Source organism: Myodes glareolus, chromosome 1 (assembly GCF_982192425.1).
Source record: "Myodes glareolus chromosome 1, mMyoGla1.1, whole genome shotgun sequence".
NCBI classification, from domain to species: domain Eukaryota; kingdom Metazoa; phylum Chordata; class Mammalia; order Rodentia; family Cricetidae; genus Myodes; species Myodes glareolus.
Window position 1 is genome coordinate 126413489 of NC_142026.1, and position 15455 is coordinate 126428943.

The following is a 15455-nucleotide window of genomic DNA, read 5'->3' on the forward strand; positions in this document are numbered from 1 at the left end:
TTTACACCTTAGCAAGTCAGTTTTCCCATACCCTAACCTCTTGTCTCCCCAAGCAGACAAATGCCAAAGCTATTCCCAGCCACAGGACCTCTATTTCCTGAGTCCAACCACAATCAAGTTTTGCACAGGCTTCGACCCTTTTAGGATGCACTCAGATAAGATTTACATACTTCAAACAAAAGGCAGAGGACACAAAAGGCAGATCAAAGTCAGGTGCTAACACTCCCGAATCCAACCAGCTGCAAACCTCTGCTGGGACTCCAGCTAACATCTCATGTTGGTTGAAAGGCAAGATGGCTAAGAGGGAAGGTGAGTTAGGGTTAGGGTAGGCTAGGGGAGGGTGGGTGAGGAACAAGGTAGGTAAGAAGAAAGTGGATAAAGGACAAGGTGTGTGTCCTGGCTAGTTTTATGTCAACTCGACACAAGCTAGAGTCATCTGAAAGGAGGGACCCTTGACTGAGAAAATGCTTCCATAAGACTCAGCTATAGGGCATTTTCTTAAAGATTAATTGGGAAGGGCCCAGACCACTTTGGGTAGTGCCATCTCTGGGCTGGTGGCCCCAGGTTCTATAAGAAAGCAGGTGGATCAAGTAAAACATGGAGAATGAGACAGGAAGCAGAATCCTCTATGGTCACTGTATCAGCTCCTCTCTCCAGGTTCCTGCACTGTCTGAGCTCCTGTCCTGACTTCTTCAGTGATGGACAATGACATGGGAGTTTAAGTCAAATAAACCCTTTCTTCCCCAAGAAAATAACGATGCAAAGACTTATTAATTATGAAAACTCAACCTGTGGCTTAGGCTTGTCCTACTAGCTTTTATAATTTAAAGGAACCCATTTCTATCAATCTACTTTTTGCCTCATGGCTTTATTTCCTTATCTCCATACTAGCCATCCTGATTACTCCATGTCTCCTTATGTCTCTGCCTTCTTCTTCCCATTATTCTCTATGCCCAGAAACCCTATTTAGCTATTGGTTGTTCAGCTATTCATTAAACCAATCAGAGTGACACATCTTCACAGTGTACAAAAAGATTCCCCAGCGGGGGACCTCATTACTTGTTTCTTTTCTCTTTAATTAGTGTAATGGAGGTGAGTACAGAGATTAGATTCTTTTCCTTTTCTTTTTTTTCCGATTTATTGATAACGACCGATTTATCGTTATCACCAGGCGGGATTTGAACCCATGTCCTCAAGCACTAGAGCAGAGCATTAGGTGCTCCTAGCCACTGAGCCACAGCTCTCCTAGCCGTTGAGCCACAGCTCAAGAGACAGGGTTTCTCTGTAGCTTTGGAGCCTGTCCTGAAACTAGCTCTTGTAGATCAGGCTGGCCTCGAATTCAGAGATCCACTTGCCTCTGCCTCCTGAGTGCTGGGATTAAAGGCGTGCGCCACCACTGCCTGGCCAGAGCTTAGAGTCTAACAACGCCAGACTCCAAACTTTGACCCTCAAAAATTTGGTACTCACATGAGGCATATGACTGGCCAGACAGATGGACAAATGGACTTCTCACAGCTGTTAGATTGCACCACATCAGACAGTGGTGATGGTGCGGTGCTGAAGCCTGGGGACAGCTGGGAATTCTTCACTTGTTGGTTCCTGGTTCCTGGATGTGCACATAGGGTAGTCAGAGTGCAGGTCCACAGGCAGTCCCTGACGAGCTCTAGCAGGCCTGAGCATGGCAGACACAGCATTGAAAGGTTTTTCCTGTTACCCCTCTCCCTGAGAGGTCCAAACTCCCTCCCTGTCCGGGTCTCAGTTTCTCAAGAACAAAGGAGGTTTATCTCGAACAAAGGGCCATTTGTCAACAACACCCCTGACAGCAGGCACAAGGGAGAGAGCACCTGCCAGGCCTGAGCCAGCTCCTATGGTATCTCAATGTGATGACCAAAAGGGGCAGTTTCTGTAACCCCCCCCTCCCCCCGAAACTGCCTAGACCTGCCCAAGCATGTCCAAAGATGGAGAAATGAAAACCTCAGGTGATCAAAACTGTACTAATATAACTGCTGCTCGTGTAACCAATTATACTTAAGATGACCTACCTGTTCCTGGAATTCCCCTAGCTGTGCTTAAAAGGAGCCTGTGGGCTCCTCTTGTGGTCCCTGTTTTGTCTAATTGTTGACCCCGTATGTTGGTTGTTTCTGCAGAATAAGCGCTCTTTGTTCTTGCATACTATTTGAGCCTGGGGTCTTCAGCGATTCTTGCACCCTACACGCCCCCTTGCTAAACCATTAGATTACATTTCTAAAGCTAGCTCCCAAAGCCTATTCCCTTATTTGGTCACAGACTTATTCAAGAGACAAAACACCAAGGCCCAACAATCAAAATTCATTATTTGGCTAATGTGTCCAATCAGGATTTACCAACTCACCCTAGCACGGAGTCATCCTTTTTCCCCTTAACCCCCCCCCCCCCAACAGCTTCTTTTGCTCTTGCTCTTCTTAGCTTGGATAATGACTCAGATAGGCCTGCAGTCCCACCCCACCAAACCTGTTCCCTCACTTTCATGACCTTTTGGTGCCTGCTCTTCCCACCCAACAGAGGCTAATTGGGCAAGTTTTCACCTATGTTCCCGATACCCCAACACTTCTGATAAGCACATCCCATTCAGTTCAGTCTGGTTGGCAAGTTTTTCTTCCACTTTCGGTGACTATACTGCTGGAATCTGGGGTCCGGCTTTTTGTTGTTGTTTGCTTGGTTTTTGTTTTGTTTTGTTTTGGCCTGCTGAAAATCCTGTTTCTACAGGTCCCTGGATTTCTCTTGTGCTCCTCTTCTCTGTGAGAGTGATTGGGTGATGACCCCTCCCTCCTAGAGGAATCCTTTACAGCCATTCGAAAACCAGGGGATACCTCGGTTATTAACCCTGGCTCGCTGGTCTCCACTAGTAATGGAAACTGCTCCCTCCCTCCACCTAGACAACTACACCCAATGTGACTGTTGCCCTTTACACCCAAAATTGGTCCTGGCGCCTGAACATGCCTTTGCTCATCTCCTCTTCTCTCCACGCCTTCTGTGTGCCTCTTACCCTCTCTGAACTTTCCACACTCTCTTGTAAGCCTTTCCTCTTCTTCACGATTTAAACCTACATGGCTGCTGGAACAGTAACGGCCCAGCCCTCTGTGCCCAACCCCCCGCGGCTCCTCGCCCCATCTACGCCTGCGCCCTGGTGCTGCTGGGAGCCACAAAAACAAAATTTCCGATTTGCATACGCTCGGGCAGCACACCCCCTCCCTGGCCTTACAGCCCTTGCCATCTGGTAGCTGGCCCAAGTCCGCGGCTCATCAGCGCCACTGGCCAAACTCCCTCCACAGTCACCGCTGGCAAGTCGCAGTGGCCACAAGCCTCCGGCAGGCCAGCAGCCGACAGCACGCCTTTAACTCCCGCTCTGAAACATGGTGGCCTCTTCAGATTCCCTTCCTCAGCCTGTTCTCCCCCTCCCCCATTGCCCCCACCAAGGTGGTGCTGTGGTAAGCTGCTGTGCCCGACCATGCTGTGCTGAAGCCCCTAGGGACTGTTGGGAATTCTTTACCTGTTGGTTTCTGGATGCCCGCACTGGGTAGTCAGCTGGCAGGCAGTCCCCATCACAGCTTCTGCTGACTTTCTTCTATGGGGCCAGCTGAGAACGTGCTATCTCCATGCTCAACAGACCCAAATCTTATTACCATAATATCCTTAGAGAACATTTCTTAAGATAATAAGAAGAAATTAGAATCCTGACAGTCTTCATGACAGTTTTGGGTTTTTACCCCCAAATTGTATCTGAAACAAAAACAAAACAAAAAAATTGACGGCGAGAACGCTGTTCACTTTACTTGCATAAAAATGGGCAGTTTGCACTTGGGAGGCTGAGTTTGAGGCCAGCCTGGTCTACAAAACTAGTTCTAGTACAGCCAGGGCTATACAGGGAAAACCCTGTCTCAAAAAACAAAAACAAACAAGCAAACAAACAAAAAAGGCAATTTACTGGTGTGGTGGTTCACACCTTTAATCCCAGCAATCTGGAGACAGAAACAGGCAGATCTCTGAGTTTGAGGCTATCCTGGCCTACAGTACAAGTTTCAGGACAGCCAAGGTACACAGAGAAGCACCATCTAGAAAATGAAACAATAAACAAAAGGGCAATTTAACTTTCCCTTAAAAATGTTATTGCATTCTTATTTATTTTGTGTGTATGTATATGTGTATGAATGCATTAATGCCTCTCTCTCTCTCTCTCTCTCTCTCTCTCTCTCTCTCTCTCTCTCTCTCTCTGTGTGTGTGTGTGTGTGTGTGTGTGTGTGTGTGTGTACATTGCAGTTGGATCTCATGTGGATTCTGGGACCTGAACTCTGCTTATTAGTCTTGGTGGCAGGTGTCTTTACCCTGAGACATTTCACCTGCCCAAGTAATTTCATGTTCAAAGGGCAAATGAATTAGAATTTATATTCACAGGAGTATAGTCAAGCACAGTGACTAGATCAGTGTAGTGTCTGGGGATTATTTGTTTGTTTAATAGACTTACACTATCTGTAGTTTGGGCAGCTCTTGAACTTGATGATCCTTCTGCCTCAGGCATGATCACTAACATCGACTACTCCATTGTGCCTTAAGGGCTGTCTTGAACCATAGCTGCTAATGTAATGTACAGTTTCCCACAGGTATTAAACTTAGTACTGTTATCCAATAACTTCTTATCTATACACACACCCTTGTAAGATTTTTGTTTTTTTAGATAGTCTCTCATGTAGCCTAGGCTGGCCTCAAAACTGTTAAATAGCCTAAGATCACTTTACTTTGCTCTCCCTATTTTTGATATTATAGTCATGTGTCATCACGTCTGTCTGTAACACATACCAAAATTGTGTTGAAACCAGTTATGTCTTACTAGGAGGATATAGCCTTCACTGTGTTGTAGTTCAATATGCAACTTGAATACCTTGTTAACTCCACCTTCCTCCCTTTTAATGTCTTTATTTTAATTAATTAACTAATTGGTAATTGCATATTTGTGTGTGAGTCCAGGTATGTGTGGGTGCTCTGCCTGCGGGTGTGTATGCACAGCTGTTCGGGGGAGGGGTCAGAAATGTTAGGTGCACTACTCAATTGCTCTGTTTTTGAAAGTCTCTCACTGAACCTGGGACTCACTGCTTTGCAGGCTGGGCAGCTGCTCCAGGGATCCTCCTGTCTCCACGCCTCCAGGGCTGGCACTGCAGGCCCATGTCGCTGTACTGGATATTTTACGGAGCTTCCAAGGGGCGGGACTTGAGTCCTCATGCGTGTGCAGTAAGCAGTTTACCAACCGAACTGTCTCCCTACACCCACTTTTCCCTTTTGTCTACATGGAAAAACCTATCCCTCTCAAGGATTTTTTATTTTTTTTTTTTGTTTGTTTGTTTTTGAGACAGGGTTTCTCTGTGTAGCTTTGGAGCCTGTCCTGGGACTCGCTCTGTAGACCAGGCTGGCCTCCAACTCCCAGAGATTTGCCTGCTTCAGTCTCGCGTGTGCCACCACAGCCCAGCTAAGCTTTATCTATCTGCCTGCCTGCCTATCTATCTATCTATCTATCTATCTATCTATCTATCTATCTTCTATCTATCTATCTATCTATCTATCTATCCATCCATCTATCTATCTACCATGTATATGAGTGCTCCATCTGCATATATACCTTTACACCAGAAGAGGGCATCAGATCCCACTAGACATGGTTATGTGGGTGCTGGGAATTGAACTCAAAAGCTCTGAAAGAACAGCCAGAGCTCTTAACCACTGAGCTATCTCTCCAGCCCCCCTCTCGAGGAATTCTAAATTCTAGGGAGAGTCACTTGGGAGGCATCCTTCTTCCTATACTTTTATTCTTCCTATCACCTTTATTCTTTTTCTCACCTTTCAGCTGGGGACTGAGCCTGGCATGTGTTAGACAAGTATTTCAGGGTATTTGTGTACTGTATGAAGATGTGTCACTGTGACTGGTTTAATAAAAAGCTGAACGACCTACAGCTAAGCAGAAAAGGCTAGGCAGAACTTCAGGGTAGAGAGAGGAACTCAGGGGATGGATGAATCTAGGTTTGCAGATTTTGCCAGCTTTAGGGAGGAAGTCAGATGTACAGAAAGGTGGTGAGGTAAAGAGCCACATGGTGGCAGAATGAAGATGAATAGAAACAGGTTAATTTATAAGAGTTTCAACAAGCCTATGCTAAGGCCAAGCTTTCATAGGTAATAATAAGTCTTCATATCATTTTTGGGGGAGCTGATGAGTCAACGAAAGTCCAACAAGAAAGAGGCAAGTGCTCTCTCTGCCACTGAGAGCACATCCGGTCACTGTTTCTGACATAACAGGAATACAGGAGTTCTATCTAAATCTAATTTTAGAGTAAGTCTCCTGTTGTGGGACTTTGGTCTGACAGCCAGCTGTATGGGGAGCCATGATCCAATGGCCGTGGTCTTCTTTGGCGATATGTGACACGATAAAACTCAGTGGGAAGAGTCCATGCTCTCTCTTGGACACTGTGGGAGCTGGCAGAGCCGAGGCTCTGAGACCTCCTTCTCTCTTTGGGAATGAGGATATGGTGCAGATGCGGAAAGCTGGTTCCCCAGGGGAAACGCAGATGGATTTCTCATTCTGTTTTGTAATCATTGTTCATGGATTTGGTATTAATAAAAGGTAGCACGATCCCCAGACGGCCTGCATTAGTTCTCCTTCACAAATCCTTCAAAGAAATTTGTGTCTAAGGAAAGAATTTGGCCAAGTCTTCCACTGTCGTCCAATAAAATCCCTTGATTTTACTGAATTTTCTCTATTCCAAAGAGGGGAATTATTTTTCTTTGACTTAAGTAGTCTCTGTTCTATTTTCCCAATCCTGAATTTGAACGAAATGATCTCTGTCAGGGCCCGTGGGCACCGACATAGAAAACTATTTTCCCTAAGTACGGAGGCGCAAGAAATAACCAGACACAGCTTACATCATCATCATGGAAGGGCATCTCAGGTTTCTCTCCATCCTGAAGATCTACCTGCGTTTATTCTACCAAACATCTTTATCCCCCCCCCCACCCCCCCCCCCCCCACATAACCCAAGGTGGATACCCTCATTAATATTCTCTTTCTGGGGGACACCAGGCTGCAACTTAGTCATCAGCTTCAGCAAACACCTCTCCCCAGGCGATCTACATTTTTAACAATGGCTATTGTTGAGGCAGTGACAGCCTGTCTGCAGGTCTACGTGACCACCTCAGGTGGGACCCATGGCTTCAGAGCCAGCTGCCACACCATATAGAAATATGGGCCTACAGATCTCCTTCAGCACTCTGTCTTTATTTCTTATGGTAGAAGCAGCTAGTAGATCTGCAGGTTCTAGGAACAACAGGACACGAGGGGGTCCCTGCAGGTCTCATACTGACATGGGATTCCCCTCTTTATATGTGTTTCTTTTATTGGTTGATGAATAAAGCTATTTTAGCCTATAGCAGGGCAGAACAAAGTCAGGTGGGAAATCCGAACAGAGAGAGAGAGAGAGAGAGAGAGAGAGAGAGAGAGAGAGAGAGAGAGAGAAAGAATGCAGAGTCAGGGAGACGCCATGTAGCTGCCCAAGAAGCAAAAGGTAACAAACCACAAACCTCATGATAAGATATAAAATAATAAAAGTGGGTTAAATTAAGATGTAAGAGCTAACTAGAAATATGCATAAGCCATTGGCCTAACAGTCTTGTAATTAATATAGTTTCTGTGTGATTATTTGGGTCTGGACAGCCTCTGTTTACATCATACAGGGAAGCAAATCCTGCTAAGAGATAAGAAAGACAACCCAGTGCAGATTGACTTTATCAGTCTGGATCAGACTTCAGGGAGTCTAATGCCAGGCGGTTCATAGTCAGCATATTTAAAACACAGTACAATTTGGGAAAAGGTTTTCAGGCAACAATCAATCCAATCAGTCCAACTCCAGGTGCACAGTAAAGCTTAAAGTGTGACTACATAGAGACTCCTTTACAAAGTCCCTGTGAACAAGGGGGTGGGGTCTATAGCGAAGAGGCCTGGAGTCTAGTGTGGTTTCTGACCGATAGCATAGAGGTCAGCAGGCCACAGAGTACTTGAGACATCTCCAAGGATGGGAAAGGGTCTAGGGAGGGAAGAGTTTGGGATAATAAAAAGGTCACCAGGTCATTAACAAAATCCACTCTCACCTTTCTGTATCTCCTCCATTGAGGAGGCACCCCTGCATGACCAGTATTCTTGGTTCTCTTAGTGCTTCTCTGTGAGTCCAAGGACCTCTCTACCCCCAACATCTCCTCCCTTACAATTTTTTAAAAGAAAAATAGTGACCATCATAGAGGCCAAGGTTGAAGGTATTGCCTCTATAGTTAGTTCAATTAAGTACAGGCAAGGGTAAGAGAATCATAAGAATAGCTAATGGAGGGCAGAGGAAAGGCGAAAGCCATTTTCAGTTCACCTATTTCTTGATTAATTTGTGCTAATAAATTTGCTGTGTACAAAATGGGTACAATACAGCCTGTTTCACATAACCCTGTATAAACATTCCTTAACACGAGCAAATCACATGTCTTCTGTCACAGGTGTGTCTTCTGTCCCCACTGACCAAAGGAATTTGGATTCTGCATTGGCAAGAATTAACGTGCAATACAGTCATTAAACATGACAGTATCATTTTGGGGTCAGTATTATATGTCCATGTTGTTTCCCCAAAGTCTAGCTTGATGAGTTAAAGTCCTGATGTCTCCCCTTGGGACATTGACTTATTCTCCCTCTTGGGACATCTCCTCTTGATGGATGTGTTATCTACTTTCAGGTGTTTCATTTGTCTGGTGGTCTCTAGATTTCCTGGTCGGATGCATCCGATCAGGAACCATCTGGGACTTTGTTCATTTTCTGGAAAGACGCAAGTATAACCTTTTCTCTGTGTTATAGCATCAGGCTCTCTCTTTTTGTTTAGCATTTATTTTAGGTTGTATCCCCTTTAGGGCAAATGCTTTTGGGCAGCAGAAAACCCATTCCCCTTTAAAATAAAAATGAATTTAAAGTTAACATGGCTAAATAGTACACAAGTATGTGAAAATTTAAGTGGGTGCAAATACCTCCTTTCTATTTATTTATTTAATTTGCCAATTAAGTATATGATGATGTTATTCCACAATAACTTGACTCTGTGAATAGTAAGGTATTCCAGTAACATAATTAAAATTTCTCAAATAATTTGCTAGCATCAGAAGGACCATTATCACTTTTCAGTTGTAATGAATCCTAGAAAGAAGATGTGTAAAGAGCTGTGTAATGAAGTTAAGTTTTAGATATGATACAATGGTGTTTTGCTGGAGTTTCCAGGTCCCCGTGCCATGCCTTGGGCTGTGTTCTGTTGCTGACTAGATAGTGAGAGGCATTGTACATGTCTGCTGTGCATTTTGAGCACAGATCGGGTATGTGAAGACATACCCAACAGCAGAGAATGTCTAAGACATGAACAGTCATGTTTTCAGATATCAGATGCATCCATTCACTATTAATTATGCGTGGAAAGCATGAAATCATGTATAAAATTTGTCTCTGTGTTGTATCAACCATGACTTTATTAAAGAACAGGCTCTTGTGAACTCTCTGAACTATTTTCCTTGTCAGAGTCTGATCTCTTATTTGTTTTTCTTTTGTTTTTAAATATTTATTTATTTATTTAATGTACACTGGTGTTTTGCCTATATATACTCTGTGTGAGGGTGTCAGATCCCCTAGAACTAGAATTACAGACACTTGTGAGCTGCCTTGTTACCAGTAACAGCTGACTTTCCTCCTAGGCAGGTTTTTCCTGTTAGTGTTTTCTAGAGACGAAGGTGCCAGCAGGTCAATATGATTGGAGCTATTCATTTATCCATTTTTTAAAGCAAGGAAACTGAGCTGAAGAAGAACACTAAGTCTTTCTTCTACTTTTGTCTCCTTCCTATGTCCCAACTATTCATGCCCCATCCATGCCAACTAGACTCCATTAACTAGAGTTCCTGTTAACTAGATTCCATTCTCAAGAACCTCATTCCAAAGGTTTCCGTCCACTGCATCTTTTCTGCATGTACAGTCCTTCTGCAACACTCTGTTTCTCACAAGTTAGGTCAATTTCCATTCTCAGTGCATCTCTAGCCTTCATGTGCTATTAACATATGAGGTCGGTTAATGCAGAGCCTCAGTCTTCCTTAGGATACCCATTTTGGATGAGGATATGCAAACTATGGTTCCAGAGCTTTCCATTGAGACTATAAGACTCTGATTCTTCTTAGACCATCTCGTAAACTACCATTCACCTTTAAAATAGTCAATGACTGGAAACACCTGATGAAGCTGATTGACTACAGCGAGTTTAGACTTTTGAGGTGTATAACCCAGAGTGGGTACAATCTTTTTTGTGGAGCATGCTGAATTTGTGTGTAAACAAGCTTTTTGTCCTTTTCAAGAGCCATCTATAAAACCATTCAAAGTTGTCTCTATGGAATTTTAAGATGTAACTTTAGACAATCCCCATGGAGTATTTTTATACAATCTTAAAAAGACGATCTTTTTTCTAGATCCCAAGCAGCACGTGAATGTGACCTTGCCAGTTATTAAGAATATGGAACAAATAATTTACCTGCATTTCATTTAGTGGAAAAGTAGTTTTCATAACCTCTTTATCAGTAAAAGATTATTTTTGTGAGCTACTGCCTTAGTAGTCATGTTATTTAATAAACTAATAACCTGCTCTGTTTCAGGTGTTATATTTTTATAGAATTTAGCCATGAGTTTCCAGAAAACAACTTAAAGAACAGAATCAAATCCTTAGTAGGGATAAACAGATAATAGCATGCCCAATGATATTATTTAAAATTATAAATTTTCTCTTTTAATTTATTTACTATGAAAAAATTCATTTTAGCATTCCTTAGATGATCAGGAGATGAGAACATTCTCCACAAAATGAATGACTAATACCTCTGGAAGTTTAAACAGTATTGGCTGAGTTTTTTATGTCCTGATTGTGATTGATTTTGTACTAGAAGTTGTGCTTGTTTTGTTTTTTTTTTTCCTCCCATGAATGGCCAATTATAACTGAGTTAATCCCACTACCAGGGAAAAACAACAACAACAAAAATTCCAATGAAGGAATCTTTAATATTGAGCTATTTGCACTATGAGGGAGAAGAAAAAACATTTAAACAAAAATCAAGCAGATAACAAACAAAGAAAATTCTAAGTTCTGGGCCAGCAGAACTGGCTCATGCTGTTGAAGTAGACCCCAGCCAGTCATTCATAGGAACTCTTGCAAACTGAGAGCTCTGAGTTCCCATCAGATCCTGTTGGAGGACAAGTCCCTGCTTGGATGGCCTGCAAGTCTAGCAGCAAAATTCTCTCTCTCTCTCTCCCTCTCTCTCCTTTAAAAAAAAGAATTGACAAGGTCTTTATTATTCCCCTTTCCGTGGGCTCTCTTTTACTTTAGTTTCTATGTGTGTGATGTTGCAGAGGTGTAGCTCTGATTATTTTGTTCCTCTGGATCTTAACGATTTTCAATAATTGTATAAAATGCTATGTTTTTAAGAGAACTGAGAAGAGCCCATATTTAGTTCTACTCTCCCACTTTAAGATCATGACCCCTTTTCAGTGAGTTTCCCTAACCCTTAATTTCTATTTAATGAAGACTCTTCTTCCCTTCTTTGATGATCCTGTACCAGTTTTCGGTCCAGTTGAGTGGGTCGGTCCGTGCAGGTATCAGAGCGGAAGTAAAGAGAACCAAATCCCTGAAAGACCACCAAGGCTGCTGACTCCATAAGCAAAAGCAAAGAGCCTTTATTCAAGCCTGAGCTTGGACCCTCCATCCCCTCCCAGGCAGCAGTTCCATCGGAGAGTCCTGAGCCTGTCTGGGGTAGGGTTTTTATTCTAGCAAAGGTAGGGGTGAAGGAGTTTCCATCTTTTAGGATGGTGACAACCCTGAGAGGGGCATGCAGGCTCCTTTTAAGCATAGATATGGGGAGTTATGGGGCAGTTAGGTCATCTTATGTATAATTGGTTAAGCAAGAAGCAGTTACATTATTGTACTTTTAATTGGCTGAGATTTAGTCTCATCAGTTTTGGAAATTGTAAACGGAGCCTGCACTTTAGTTTCCCGGCCACCCAGACCCGAATAATCACACAGAAACTGTATACTTTTTTTTCTTTGTGGTTTTTCAAGACAGGATTTCTTTGTAGCTTTGGAGCCTGTCCTGGAACTAGTTCTTGTACACCAGGCTGGTCTCAAACTCACAGAGATCCACCTGCCTCTGCCTCCTGAGTGCTGGGATTAAAGGTGCACGCCACCACCACCTGGAGCAGAAACTTTATTAATTACAACACTGTTTGGCCAATGGCTCAGTTGTATTCCTAGCTAGCTCTTACATCTTATATTAACCCATTTCTATTCATCTATGTATTGCCACAAGGCTGTGACTTACTGGTGCAGATCTTTCTCCTTCATAGACGGCTATATGTCGTCTCCTTTGACTCTGCCTAGTCTTTCTATCTCCGGTCATTTCTCCTACCTGGCTTTACTCTGCTAAGCCATTGGCCAAAACAGCTTTATTCATTAACCCATAAAAGCAACATATGGAGAAATGGCTCAGCGGTTAAGAGCACTGACTGCTCTTCCAGAGGTCCTGAGTTCAATTCCAATTACCACATGGTGGCTCACAACCATCTATAATGAGATCTGGTGCCCTCTTCTGGCCTATAGGCAGGATTTTGTATAGATAAATAAATAAATAAATCATAAAAAAGCAACACATATACAAAAAGACATCCCACATCAGGACACACTTGTACAAACTTGAGGCATTGTGAGGCTGACCTGGCCATGACTCAGAAGAGGGTTGCTGGACTTGCCTTTGAGGCAAGATGAGGCTGACCTGACTTAGGCCTGTGTTTGTTCTTTCTTGCCCTTGAGTATGAAGGCACTGTGGATAAATGGCCCTTCATAGGAGAGACTCCTGTTTTTCCCCTCTCAAAGCACTGAAACCTAAACTCAGTTGTGATAGTGGGAAAGTTGATACTTTCACCCTCAGGATGGGTTACAGTCTAGGGAGAAAAGAGTCTGGAATATAGGTTCTGGGAGAATTTGGGTGATGTGTCTAAAGCTAGTGGTGGGTGAGACAGAACCTACTCTCAGTTTTCTAGATGGATTGTAGGTATTTTATTTTTGTCTCCTGATCCTTGAGGAGACACAGCTATCGTCTGCTGCCAAGATGGATGTGCCACTCTTGGATATTTAGGAATGTCTTGCTGTACTGGTCATTGTGGTTCCTAGGCATCAGCTAGGTAAAATTATTGATTGTGTATGTCCTTCAGCAGCTTCCATAGCACCTTCTGCTACTGGAACAGCCAGTCCTCAGGGAGGAGGCTTTCAGATCAGATCCAGGCCGAGTCTCCTGAGTGCTGTCTGAAGTACATGGAGTCGTTAACAATAAGGACTGACCTTCAGCATCTTAGAGGCAACTGAGGGCAACAGCAATTATTTTTTTGTTTTGAAAGTCTCTTGGATATCCCATGATCAACAACTCAAAAAGACATTTCTTTCATACTCCTGCCTGGTACTGGATATTTATTAAATGGTCATGTCTCTTGGGGGGACATTGTCAGCCTTAGTGGCATAACTTTATTACGTGTGTGTGTGTATGTGTGTGTGTGTGTGTAATTTTAGATAAATATAAAGTGGTTCCAAATAATCTCAGTGTTATTTTTTCCTATTTCTTTCCTTTCCCCTTCCATATTAAAGACCCCTACTCATTTTTTCCCATCTCACCCTTCATGTTATTTGTATCTGCTATTTCCCTCTTTAGGGCTTCCCTCAGTCCCATCGTCTTCCTTTACTTTCCTGGTTTCTGTAGTCAATCCCTGTTACATAGTCACATCTAAAGGTTTGGAGTTAGAAACTGCAGATGAGAGGGAGCATACAGCACTTGTCCTTTTGTCTTTCTGGAACTGAATTAGATCACAAAATATAGCATATATATTTATATGTGTGTATGATGTATGTATGTATGTATGTATGTATGTATGTATGTATATTGAAACAGTGCCTCTCTATGTAATCTGAACTGTCCTGGAACTCATTATGTAGCCTAGGCTGACCTATTAACTCACAGATGCCCTCCTCACCCTCCCAAATTCTAGAATTATAAGTATGTGGCACCCTGCCTGGATTCATCATCAGCCGGGGCATCCAGTCCAATTGTTTGACTCCTTTCAGCTCTACTAGGTGAAGAAGAATGGTTTCAGGCTACACATTAAACACAGAAGTATCTGTCCTGTGTCCTGTGGCTGTGAGAACATGCCTATAGTTTCTATGACATTGCAATATAGTATGCTCTCCTGGGATGTGGACTGAAAATTCCTGGAACTCGATTTTGTTTCGTAGTCAGAATGGTTTAAAAAGTACTTAGTGTATGGCGAGATGGTTTAGTGGGGGGCAAGTGCTGACTGCCAACATGATGACCTGAATTTGATCTCTTGCACTCACTTGGTGGAGGGAGGAAACAGAATCCTGCATGCTGTCCTCTGCTCTCTACTCATGCTCTGGGGATGCACACACCCCTCCTAAGAAAATAAATAAGTCAAAAAAAAAACCTTATGTTTTTGGGGGAAATGTAATGTGTGCTATAGTTTTTATTTTGAATGTGCCCCCAAGACTGGTGTGCTAAAGGATTAGACCCCAGGGTGGTGATACTGGGAGCTGGTAGAACCCCTGAAGTTGTCTCCCAATGCAAGCACAGTCTCCTGTGCATTCTTTGTAAAATTCTCAGCAAGCTTCTCTCTTAACAGTTTTCTGTCAGAGGTCTGTCAGTATATCTGTCTGCTTTTGCACCCCAACAGCATCTGGAAAGCAAGTTTTCAGGTCTGCCCCATCACAAAAAGACCACCATATAATATACTCTCCATGGATTCTTCTTCATTAGTTTTCAGGTCCTTGGTCCTCTCTTCAGCCCATGTTTGTGGTCCTCAAACTATGCAGAGGGGCTCTGAGACCATCTAATAGTTAGAAAACACAGTGTACAGAAATGTTTGAAGAGCATACAGTGTCCTTTGCTGAACACTGTTGCTGTGATAAAAAACTTAAAACCCTGATGTTAAACCTTGTGCTAAACACAAAGTGTGGATTCCAGCGTCTTCACTGACTCCCAGATTGAGGAAACTGCTTAGGGTCCAGGTCACTACGTGTGTCTCATCAGTAAACAGTTGCTGTGAAGACTGAAGTGAATTACTGTTTTAGCTTTTTGTTTTGTTTTGTTTTGTTTTTGAGACAGAGTTTCTCTGTATAACAGTTTTGGCTGTCCTGGAACTCACTCTGTAGACCAGGCTGGCCTCAAATTTATAAAAATCTGCCTGTCTCTGCCTCCTGAGGGCTGGGATTAAAGCCGTGTGCCACTACTGCCTGGTCTGTTTTAACTTTTGTGTACAATTTTCTAAAATAGCCATC